Source organism: Delphinapterus leucas, chromosome 3 (assembly GCF_059928025.1).
Source record: "Delphinapterus leucas isolate spDelLeu-1000000601 "Yukka" chromosome 3, BTC_Dleu_Yukka2, whole genome shotgun sequence".
Lineage (NCBI taxonomy): Eukaryota > Metazoa > Chordata > Mammalia > Artiodactyla > Monodontidae > Delphinapterus > Delphinapterus leucas.
The window spans coordinates 122,005,632-122,018,662 of record NC_143131.1 but is presented as its reverse complement, the minus strand read 5'-3'; positions in this window follow the sequence as shown (position 1 = coordinate 122,018,662).

Sequence of the window (13,031 nt, the reverse complement as noted above, 5' to 3'; positions counted from 1 at the left end):
TAGCTTGCCCAGATGTTCCTCCTCCTATGTACAGAGCATGGATTTGAATGCAGACAGTCTGACTCCAAAGCCTGCACTCTTAACCCAGGCACTGGATTGGGATACAGAAATAAATTAAGTCAGGGACTCTGTCTTGGAATTGCTCATAGTCCAGTAAGAGAGACAAACTCATAAACAAATAATTCCAGTGCAATGATAGCAGTTGTAATCAAGGTATTATAGAGTTAAGGAGATGCAGGGGAAAGAGTGACTAAGTGCCTGACTGTGGGTGGGTGGGGGTTATCAAAATGCGTACATATTCATTTGTGTTTATGTAATTCATTGCGCTCTGTGGGCCTGCAACCATGCAACGAACCTGCAGTTCCTTCCAAAGCCTCTTTCCGGTGGATTTCCCCCTCTCTCTTCACAGGTTGTGGTTTGTCAGCCTCATCCTGCGTGCAGTAAGTAGCTCTGACACAGGGCCGTGTAAAGTCTTTAGACCCATTCTGGAGAAGGAAGAAAAATAAGATAGCAATCTATTTAACCTCAAAAAAGAGTGAGGAACTTGACAAGCAGGTGAATTAAAATGAGAAGACCAGTGCCATATTAGAATGGAAGAAAAACAGGAGAGCATGCTGGCAACCCACAAGAAAACCCCAAAGACCACTGGGCATCGTGCAGGTGGCTGACAGCGTCATCACTCAGACAGGAAAACTTTATTCCATGAAGTCCTCTTTACCTAGCACAATTTGCTTTCAAACACTGAGTTCTTAACCTCGGTCCATGCATAGACTTCACAAATTTCATGAATCCCATGAAGTTGTGTATAAAACTCTATATATCTGTTGCGCATTTTCTAGAGATGCCAGAGAGCTCATGCAAATTTCAAAATAGTATGTGTTCCCCAAGCAGGTTAAGAACCATGCATTAAATACTTTCAGAACTGTTAATCCAATAGATTCAAGCATAACTAGTGTCTGGCATCATTGAAAGTCTCCTAAAAGTCTAAGTGAATGCTTTTAGGCCATTGGTATTCGTTATATTTATAGAAATGCTTGCAAAAGTGTGCTGCCATCAGATCACCACATATGAGTATAAGGCTTTAACAAGACCTCAGAGCTCGCCTTTGATTATGTTGTACATAGCTGCCCTTTTACCTTCCTTTTGGCATTTCTGTGTAGGAGGATTAGCTCTTCGAGGTTTTAATTCAGTACTGATCTTCAACCTTTGTGTGTATGACCGGGGGGCGGGAGGGGGGAAGAATATTTGATTGAAAAGAACAGTATCACATCACCCATCTGATGTTTTCAAGCTACATGATCTCCCACCTGCCCCTTCTCCACCGCTTACCCCCTATTCCATCCTTTACTGATGCTGCCCAATGACAAAATTGCCAGAGGTGGAAATGTCCTTCCTACTAACCATCAGCCCAGCCACTTTTGATTAAGTCTCCTTTAGGGGTTAAGAAAGTTTCAGGTTAAAAAGCTCACCTCCAGATGCATAACTCTACCAGAAAAATGAATCATTAAAACCAGCTTTAACAATATTCTCATGGACCTTCTATTGAGAGGCACAAGAAAAAAGAAAATCTAACATGAGAATTTGACCTCGATGATTCCCTACTGCCAGTAACAGTAAATCTAAGAGTGACAGAAGGCAAATATTTATTAGCTTTTCTTTTGGAAGTACCAAACGAAAATTTGCAGAGAAGGATCACATCAACAGTAAAACCCAGAAGAAATCTTAATATTTGGACATGTTCATTATCAATCAAAACGTATGCCTAACTTCTACATCAAAGCAGCCTCGCTGCTGTGACAAGGAGCCAGCAACTTATAATGCCTGCTGATTATCAGAGCCTCTTGTCTACCCTAGTGAAAAACAACTCCAGATACATCAGCTTTCAGCCCAGCTACATGCATAAGCTAGACTCAGAGGGAAAAGTGCCATCTACTAAGCCAAACACAGCCCCTTCCTGTGGGTCCGGAGGGGTGGTTACGGAAGCAATGACTCGTAAATATATCTTTTCATGAAATCACAGCCTGAGGTAGAAGAACTGCTGGCAAATATATTCTAAACAGGGCTACTGGTTGGTGCTCAATATATACCCTCCTTCTCTCACCCATTTAGCCCAACTTACAGATATATGGAACCTAAAGGATAGTTTTTACATGTAAAACCAAAACTTTACAAAAGATTTAATTGACAACCTGACCTGAGGTTGTTAATTATGAAGTAATTCAGAGAAGAACTGCCAAAGAGGAATTGTAATAAACAAATAAGTGATTAAAAAGTCTACCTCTCACTAGCCTCCGGTCATTCATGATTCAGTAAACACATCTCATTTCACATCTTTATCTGTGTTCTATCAACAAAACTGAGATCTGAAAGAAAGGGGGAACCCAAGGAATGTTTTATTATAGCTATAAGAATAAACAACCCACCTGTCTCTTTCTTTAGCTCTTACCTTTGAAACTCAACATTTTATTTGAAGAAAAAAAATGATGTCACAATAGACTTCAGGATTAAGATCTACTATTTTTCAATCTCTCCCTGTTAGGAAAAAAAAGTTAGTTCCAAGAATGAGATGAAAATGAAGACTGAAATATTATCTGAAATTATGCATTCAATATGCATATAACTATTATTACAATAATAAGCCAGGTCAATGCATTATGTCATTGACAGGTAGAAAATTGTCATGAATGATTTGTAATATCAGTAGCTGACAGTCTGGGGGGAAAATGAGTTTAAAACAAAAGACGTTTCATCAGATTTCTCCAATAAACACATATGATGATTTGTGTTTTATTCTTTCATGTTTATGTGTACATGGAACTTAGGAACTGAAAAGTCTTAAGGAGTCCTTTGCCTATTTGATGAGTGATTATTTGAACCAGGTTTGTCTTGCCCAATGACACTGTATGCTCCACAAGGGCGGTAATCACATCTGCTTTTGATCAGCACTATAGCGCATCCCCAGCATTGGCACAGTGCCTGGCACATAAGAGGTGTCCAATAAAGACTCACAGAATGAATGGATGAACTGATGTCTCACCATTACAGTTTTTTTCCTGTATTTTTCAGTTGAGGAAATTGGGGCCAAAAAAAAAGCTGAATATCACACATCTAGTGGAAAAATTGGCTCTGGAATGATTCTCTTCCTGTTTCCAACTCATTAATGAGAGCTGCCAGTTTGTGCAATTTTTTTTCATCACTACATTAAAGTATGGCAGTTCTAAAAGAAAATATAAAAAAACTCTTACCTTAATCACTTTTTCCAAGATACTAAAAATTTAACGTACGCTTGGTATATTGCCTTTGATGCTTTGGCTGTTTATTGGGAGTGCCTTGAAGAGAAAATGTGGACGCTTGGAAGAGAGCTTGGTACTTGCTTAAGCAAACTGGTTAAAAACTTCTTTTGCTTTTTTTTTGAGATAAAACATTTTCAGAGAGACTTAGCAGCTGTGTTTTTTTCCACTGCAAAACTAGAATGTTACTAAAGTTCTTACAAATAAGATAGTCAATGCTTATGACGATGAATAGCTCTGACAGCATGGATAATCTTTTCTAAATTTTTAATCGTATTCTCTTAGACTCTGAACAGGGACCATTGGCCATTCTTTTTTTTTTTTTAAAATCAGTGTCTAACACAAACTTGATACAATAAACTACATATTTATATTTTTTCTTATATATCTATAAACTTAGGTGCTAGTGTAAGTCCTAATTATTAAGCATAAGCTAGGTTGGCCAAAGATGTCTTTCCTGAGAGTGAGCATCAGGCATTGACATAAGGGATGAATTCTTCTGTTTCTTTTGTGGGTTTCAGTTTCTATATATGACAAGCACTCTCCCTTATGATGCAATTGGAGAAGAGGTTCTGGAGCTGGCTCAGCTGGGTGAGAATCTTGGCTGCACTACTTACAAACTGAGTCTCTGAAGACCAGTTATTGCGTTCTGTTCCATGTACACCTTGTAGCACTTCTGCACCTCAGGTTTTTCATCAGCAATTGTAAGGATTCATTGAGCATATATGTAAAATTCTCAGCACAGTGTTTCGTACAGTCACTAAATTAATGTTAGATTTTTAAGTTATTCAAACCATTATAAGCAAAAGGTTTTTAAAAATAATAATTTCACTTACATATTTGTTCCTAGAGGGAGAAACACAGCCTCCCACTCTCCCTTCAAAAAAAAAAAAAATAAATGTGAATGGGCATGGGGACCACCCCTCACCACAGCTCCAAGTTTCTGTGGTTTCGGCGGTATTGATGCCAACTTTGTTCCAAGTGTGGGCATACGACTCACTTGGGCAGATCACTCAGAGCATTTTGTGCTCCCTGCCACCATGGTTATTTCAGCAACAAGCATGGGGCTCAATCAGAGCCAAAGAGATGTTGGTTGAGGATTTTATATGATTGGGAGATATAAATTTGTTTGAGCCCCTGGATTCAAACATATCTGAAGCTAGCTGTACCCTAGACTTGCCGTCCATGGAGGTAATGAATTCTTTCTTACAGTGCAACTAGTTTGCACTTAATTTTTAAAATCTGCAATCCAAACTCATACAAACTTATACAGAAGAGGTGTCCAGGAAGATATCACAAAAAAGATGTAGGTGATATTTAAAAAGGTGATATAAAAGGGATTGAGTGGGTATCAGAGAGGCAAAATAATGTTCTGGTTAAGTGCACAAGCTCTGAAGCCAACTTCCCAGGTACAAATCCTGTTTCTACTGTTTAGCACCCATGTGACTTTGGACAAGGCATATACCTCCTTGTGCCTCTATGTCATCCTCTGTAAACTGAGAATAGTAATAGTTTCCACCTTATAGGGCTGTTTTGAGGATTAAATAAATTAATATATGTAAGGCACTTAGAGCAATGCCTAGCATGTAACAGGTGCAGATGTAATGCAAGTTTTAGTTATTATTTTATCATTATTCTTCAGATCTTAAGTAAATGGTGATATAGTATTTCAAAGAAAAAAAAAAGGGGGGAATGGCTGTTATCAGGAGATTTTTCTGTATACAGAAGAAGCAACTAATGAATTAAAAGAGCCTCTTTTAATTATACTAATGGCCAGCAAGTATATTAAAACATGCTGAATATCACTAATCACTAGGGAAATCCAAATCAAAACCACAATGAGATATCGTCACACCTATGACAATTGCTACCATCAAATAAACAAAATAACAAGCATTGGCAAGGTTGTGGAGAAATTGGAACACTTGTACACTGTTGGTGGGAATATAAAATGTATCCACTGTGGAAAAAGGTATGGCCCTTTCTCAAAAAATTAAAAATAGAATTACTATAAGATCCAGCAATTCCACGTCTTTGTATATATCCGAAAAAATAAAATCAGGGTCTCAGACAGATACATGGTCATAGCAGCATTATTCACAATAGCTAAAAGGTGGAAACAACACAAGTATCCACCAGTGGGTGACTGGTTAAACAAAATGTGGTATATACATGTAATGGAATATTACTCAGCCTTAAAAAGGAAGGAAATTCTGACGTATTTTACAACATGGACGATGTTATGCCAAGTGATATGAACTAGTCACACAAAGGTAAATCGTGTATGATCCCACTTATTTGAGGCATCTAAAGTAGTCAAATGTACAGAAATAGAAAGTAGAATGGTGCTGGCTGGGGCTGGTGGAAGGGGGAGTGGGGAGTTGTTTAATGGATGCAGAGTTTCAGTTTTTCAAGGTAAAAAAGTCCCGGAGATTGGTTGCACACACGTGAATATATTTAACACAATTGAACCGCATACTTAAAAATGGTTAAGATGGGCTTCCCTGGTGGCGCAGTGGTTGGGAGTCCGCCTGCCGATGTAGGGTACATGGGTTCGTGCCCCGGTCCGGGAAGATCCCACATGCCGCAGAGCGGCTGGGCCCCTGAGCCATGGCCACTGAGCCTGCGCGTCTGGAGCCTGTGCTCTGCAACGGGAGAGGCCACAGCAGTGAGAGGCCCGTGTAACGCAAAAAAAAAAAAAAAAAAAAAAATGGTTAAGATGATGAATTTTATGTTACATATATTTTACTATAATTTTAAATTTTTAAATGAAAAAATGTAAGTAATTTGTTGCAGCCCTATCGGTAGCACAGTGCCTGATGCAGCTGGTACTCACTGAAATTGAATGAATAAGTGAATGATAATGTAATAAACCTAATGACAAAATGCATGATGGGTAAGGTAGTTCAAGGAGTTGAAATATTTGTGGAGTAAAATAAAATCAAGTATCAAGTGCTATGAGAAAGATTTATGATGAGGATGAAAAGACAGACCACATAGTAAACAGTATAAAGCATGGAATCGAAAGATATTGGTCCTAATTTTGATTGATTAAGTAATTTATTTTTATTGTTTATCAGATTTTTACTGGACACCTCCCGTTTGCCTGGCACCATTCCTGTTCCTCAATGAACAATACTGCTGTGCCCTCATGGGTCGTATTCCTACTTGGATGGGACAGCAATATTGAATTCTAGTTCTAGCTGGATGTGTGACATCAGACAAGTCCCACAAGTTGTCTAGGTCTTAATTTCCTCATCTGTAAAATGAGATGCATGTGGTGGAGGGGACAGACGGATACTTCCCCTTCTTACGTTTCAAAAGATGTGAAAATTAAACATAAATATGGAATGAGGACATAAGAAGCCACTAGGGGGCAAAATGAGCATAGCATAAATACTGCTGATGTGAAATTCTAGAAACAAAAAGGAAACATCCTTGTTTGCATCATGAAAAAAATAAACAGCAAATGTTGTATATCATTGTAGGCAGAGAAAGAGCTCTAAAGAATAGTTATCCAAATGTGCTTTATTCTATGAATACAGTATTTGATTTAGAGACCATGTTTTTCTGAGGAATAATGACATGTAAGCAGAATACTTCATTAGTAACTGAACGGCATTGCTAAATGCACATAATGAGACCATATCTACAGAACCAAGACACCAACCCATATATTCAGTCTTGAAGCAGCCCTTTAATCACATGTCAGGATCTAATACATGTTTAGAATTCTTTCATTCTCTTTCACTTCATTTCTTCATTGCTACTCATATGTACCAGTCCCTCTGATTACAAAAGAAAACATATGCTATTGTTTTTTCCACTTGCCTGCCATTGGAAGTGGTAGTTTTAAAACATATAAAAAAATCTTTGATAGTCTTCTACCAAAAGTTGGAGTCTAATATATATATAAAACAATAGATAACCAGAAAACAGGACAATTGTCTTTGGGAATATGACAGAATTTAAAGAAATAAATTGCCAAGGGATTAGATTAGTGCTTCTATGGATTCCCATTGGTATGGATCTACTCAACCCTGACCTGAAAAGAAAAAAACAGAAAAAGTTTCTCAAGATATGCAATCCCTTGGTTTCTAATCCCACGTGCACTAATGCTCAGAACTAGAGAGTCTTGGAGATGAAGACTTCTCAGTTAGGGATGTCGTTCTCACTGACATCCATCGGCAGGTTACTATAAACTTTCCCCCAGGCAGCAGGTCTACAAATGAGAGACTTTTCCTGGCATGGACCTTCCAGTTCACAAATAAGGAATGGCAAGCTCAGCTGGATGGAAACTCAGTAGTGACTGCATCAAGCTGGAAGTACCGGGGAACAGTAGCATTTCTGAAGGCAGATGACTGAGGAGGCCTAGCTTGCAGCTAACCTGCAGGCGAGATGGGAGGACAGGACTCTTTCAAGCTTAAAACACCAAGAGGCAAACACAGAGTCTGTTGTTTATAGTGACTGGTACATGGTAGATTCTCAATACATACTTGTCAAATAAATATATACATAGCCAAAACACAGCATGATTCTATGCCCTAGTGTTGGGATCCAAAGTAAATTTAATATGACCTCTACCCTAACAGAGCTTCTGATGTAATTAGTTGGTTACAATTACTCACTTATTTACCATCTCATCTTTATTTGTCATCTATCATCTGAAAGTCACAGAAAGGATAAAATGATGAACCTGACACTAACCATGTGAACAGAATTGATCAAATCCCTTGTTCTTATCACCTTCTATTCACCCTGTTGGCAAAGGAGTAATCCCTCCTTTGACAATTGACACTGGACAGACAAGATCAGTTTATTAATCACATATACTCACAGTCCCTGTAGGGACACCACAACCCATGCAAGTCCACGTGGACATTGCACTCAGAATAGAGTGAGCTCACAGGGGCTGTAGGAGGCAGACTTTGTAGTATTAAGAGGGTGAGGTGATCCCTGGTTCCCATGGGGGGATATGCTTGGTTTGTTTGAATAATTTCATCAACTTGTAGGAAGGTAAGACCAATTAGGTTGAGGACCAGGTGGGGTTTAGCTGGTGTGGCTGGTAGAAGAACTAGCCAGGTGTGAAACCTTTCCTGCTGGGTAGGAGGCATAACTAGCAAGGCCAGAGGAACTCATGGCTAGGCTTTTGGAGCCCAATCAGGGACAGAAATGTCAAGGCATCAGGTGAAACTTAGGTCTTACAATACATCTCTTCACTTCTCTTGGCCTCAGATTCTCACTTGTAAAATCAGAGGGTAGAGAACAAATGATACCAAGGTTCCTGTTCGTTTTAATTCTCATTATGGGAAGCCAGTCAAACCAGAGGTGTTTTTGTCATTTTCTGAGGCACTTGCTGTCCTGATTGTCTGCAAAGACCAGTCTATTTTTGTTCATTTTAGGGATATCTCAGTGAATTTAGGCTAATCTCCCAGGCTCCTCTCAAAATTTTCATGTGAAGCTGAGACATTTAATTTCCAGGGAATGGGAAGAGGGTTATATTACAACAATTAGTACAGAAGTCAGTTTTGGAATTGACAGGAAGAGCTTTTGGACAGTCCAGGAAAGAAAAGATATTTATAAACCTAAAATCAAAAATTCTTTTAAAAGATGTTTATCTTTCTAAAATAAAATCTTAGCAAGAGACAATAACTATTTATATTTTCTTCCAGAGGGAAAAATTCATTATCTCAGACAGGAGGGGATTTGTGATATTCATTAATTTCTGCAGATTTAGGACTGCAGGGGAAGAGTCAAAACATCTTGATGGCTTAATGTAAAATCAAAAGGCAAAAATGTGTTTGTCTTTGACTTCCAGATCTAAATTTGCAGAATTTAATGAAAATCATAAGTTTGATTTCACACGCCTCTGATTGTTTTAAAATGAAATTATCTTCATTTAAGGAAAAGAGTTTAATTAGCATTGTAATTAGAAGTCTCAAGAACAAAACATCATACCTAAGTACATGAAAACAATATGGTTCAGATACAGTAAACTGCTCTCTCTAGCGACCATAATAGTAACCATTCTTTGCTCAAGGAATATGCATTCTCTGACATTTAGAAAAAAATTGAAGAAAGTAAGAATAATGGTAAAAAGCGTATGCTGCTTCACACAGGCTTCAAGATAGAAGGCTCTCCCACATGGCTACCTGTCTAGTGCCCAGTGATTTATCTCATACTCAGGCGAGGCGAGAGACTGCTATTATCAAGACATTAGGGTGAAAATCAGATAAAAATGAAAACTCAGTATTTTGTAGCTTGGGCATGTATACTCCAAAAGGCAAGGTACAAAGTTAAAACAAGAATATTTTAAATTTATATTTAAATTTATCTGGCTTAAAGCATTCAGAGCACCAATATCTAGCCCTGGAAATACTGTCTTACAATAAAATAGAGTTGAATACGACATTCGTTATAACAGCAGAGTTAAACTGTAATGATAAGCATGGTAGCTTGAAGTGTCTATAACTGAGAGGGTCGGGAAGAATCGTAACAGAAAAATATAAAAAGTGGACTGCCTAAGGAAGTGTAATATATTACACTTGCAGTAATTTCTGGACTTTCTCTCATTGAGTATAACAAAACTTGATCCCTTCATGTTTTTAAGAAACATATATTAAAATTTTTATGGCAGGTGTTTTACTTGGCTAGGACACTGCCATTTTCTTTCTTGGTAAATAAACATATTTTCTGCAGCATTAGCCATCTTATGCACTGCCTCCTTATAAATTAAATTCCATGTATTGAGGAAAGAGAAGAGAAAAAGGCATATAACGTAGAAAGATGAACACATTTTCTTTAGTGTTTGAAATACCATGAAACACATCAAGAAAATCAAATATGGATAGTACAGTATAATTTTCAAGCACAACTGCTCTAATGTATGAGTGGTTCTTAAACCAATAGTGTCTGACATCAAAAGATATTTGTGAGACTAAAATTTACAATGCAGACAAGCTTAATTTGGAGAATCTGAGGCAGAAGGTGAAGAAAGCATATTTTTAATACATTCCGCAATATCAAAAGGCCAATTATAAAATAATACAGAATCTGTAGGGAGGCATCAGAATGAATGTGTGTAACTGATCTCAGAAATACACAGTTGGTTCAAGCCTAATCATTATAGCTTTTAAAAAAGTCCATTTTGGTTGCTGACAAAGTCTTATTGCTTCTGTAGCTATATAGTTTCAGCAATGATAATAACTGCAAACATTCACTGAGTATTTAGTTCTTAGGCATTGATACTTACATGCATTATCTCATACAATTCTCCTAGCAACCACATACAACACATACTCTTATTATTTTGCTCTTACACATGAGAAATATGAGACACAAAGCCTTTAACTTACTAAAGGTTCATGGCTAGTAAGTGGTAGAGGATGTAAATCTAGGCAGTCTGCCTCCAGAAAATGCATCGTTTACCACTATACATTATTAACTAAATTACATGACTAATATAAGGTAAACTTGAACACTAGGTGATTTGTCATGTGCCCAATAAGACTACAAAAAATTTTTTTTATCAATTTAAACATATACACATTTGGGGATATAGATATAATTATCAACTGTCTAACTGCAATTTTAGCATATTATATATATATATATATATATATAAAATCACACATTAGGCAAAGTAGTATATTCATTAGAAGTATTGCCTTTCTCCCTATTCAAACTTGTAACACAATGACAATACAGTCTAGTGGTTTAGCACAAGGACTCAGGACCCAGACAGTCTGGGTTCAAATATCAGGTCTGCAAGTTATTTACCACCCTGTTCTCAGTTTTACCAAGGGAAAAATAGAGAGTAGCTGTCTCATCAGGTTGTTAGGAAAAGCAATTGAGTTCAAAGGTATGAAGTGCTTGGAGCAGTGCCTGGCACATAGTAACTATACCTAGGTGGTAGCTGTTACATTTTTCAAATGCACCTTTGGCAGGAGGGGCTCTGCCATCACTAGAGCCCAGTCCTCTGATGCTGTTTTTTACATTATTTTCCCTTCCGTCTAAGGTAATTGAGATATAGAACTTCTACTATTATCACTGAAATTCTTATTCCAGACCACAACATCCATTCACCTAACATTAGAAATGCTATTTAAGGGAGTATGTGTGGGGGCTTCCCTGGTGGTGCAGTAGTTAAGAATCCGCCTGCCAATGCAGGGGACACAGATTCAAGCCCTGGTCCAGGAAGATCCCACATGCCGCGTAGCAACTAAGCCCGTGCGCCGCAACTACCGAGCCTGTGCTCTAGAGCCCACGAGCCACAATTACGGAGCCCACGTGCCACAACTACTGAAGCCCATGTGCCACAACTACTGAGCCCACATGCCACAACTACTGAAGCCCGTGTGCCTAGAGCCCGTGCTCCACAACAAGAGAAGCCATCGCAATGAGAAGCCCATGCACCGCAGTGAAGAGTAGCCCTTGCTCACCGCAACTAGGGAAAGCCCGTGCGCAGCAACAAAAAAGACCCAACGCAGCCAAAATAAATAAATAATATTTTTAAAAAAAGAGGGTATGTGTGAGCTCTACGATGGAAATACTTACAGTGTTGCTTTAAAAATTATCTTTAAAAGACTTTTTAAAATGAAGCACCACGAGCACTTGCATATTGAAGTCAAAGTCCCAAGAATAAATATTACATTAGGGTTCAATTTCATTGCCTTTTGAAAATCAGTTCTTTCCAAAAGCATCCAGTGTTGTTACAGGTAAATGTCTTCACAAAACAATAATTTATTGTTCAAAGTAAAATAATTGAAATAACAGTTGCAGAATTTGATGAGGAAACTCTTTTCTAAGGGATAAAGGATAATTTGGGGGAAATATAATTGTCATATTTGGGTTATATAATTAATATTCAGGGATAGTGAAAACAGATCTTGGGCACTTACATTGTTTTTACCATAGTTATCAGGTTTCATAGTTATTATGCGTAACTTGACACGATAAGCACACCACTGCCAAACCCCCACTCATTTGGTGCTTGTGGATATAGCTGAAAGTAGGGGAAAAGTACCTATGCTCAAACCATAATTTCCTGGCACAATTCCCTATGACATATTTTAGCATAGAACAGAAGGGAAAGAAGACAGCTCCAAGATATCAAAGCACAATTTCACTGCCATCATAAAAGGAGAGTTTTCTTGTAACTTTGTGAAGAATGTAAAAGTGTTAGTGTGTAGACTAGCGTGATTAAGAGATTAACTATTAAGAGATATTGCTCATGATTAGAATGTTCTTCCCTTTTTTGTTCCAAGTTTAGTGACTGACATACTAGGTCCCAGGGAAGGACTGGGCAGCTGCTCCAAACCCACTTGATGTTCTATTATCCCTTGACCTGGTTGAGGCTTTCTACTCCTAATAAAGCCAGCTCAATGACTTTAACAGAGGTCAGCACATTTAACAAGTACTCAGTATCCTTTAATATATTTCTCTGGAGCCTATCATGGGGGGGGGGGAGGCGGGGGCGTGGTGGCGGGTATAACACCAAAAAAAAAAAGTTTCCAAAAAGAAAAGCCTACCTGACTAGCCATGAAATTGACTGATATTCTCAAAATCCCCAAGCGATTTCTGCAGGATACCAAACAAACAATAAGGAAAATTTAATCATGTAACAATTTTCTTGCTTGGCTTCTCATTTGGGGCAGCGGTTGGAGAGGAAAGAAAATCCAGTAAACACAGTAATTGCTTTCAGGGACAGAAGCAGAATTTGAGTGATATCTTTATCTAACA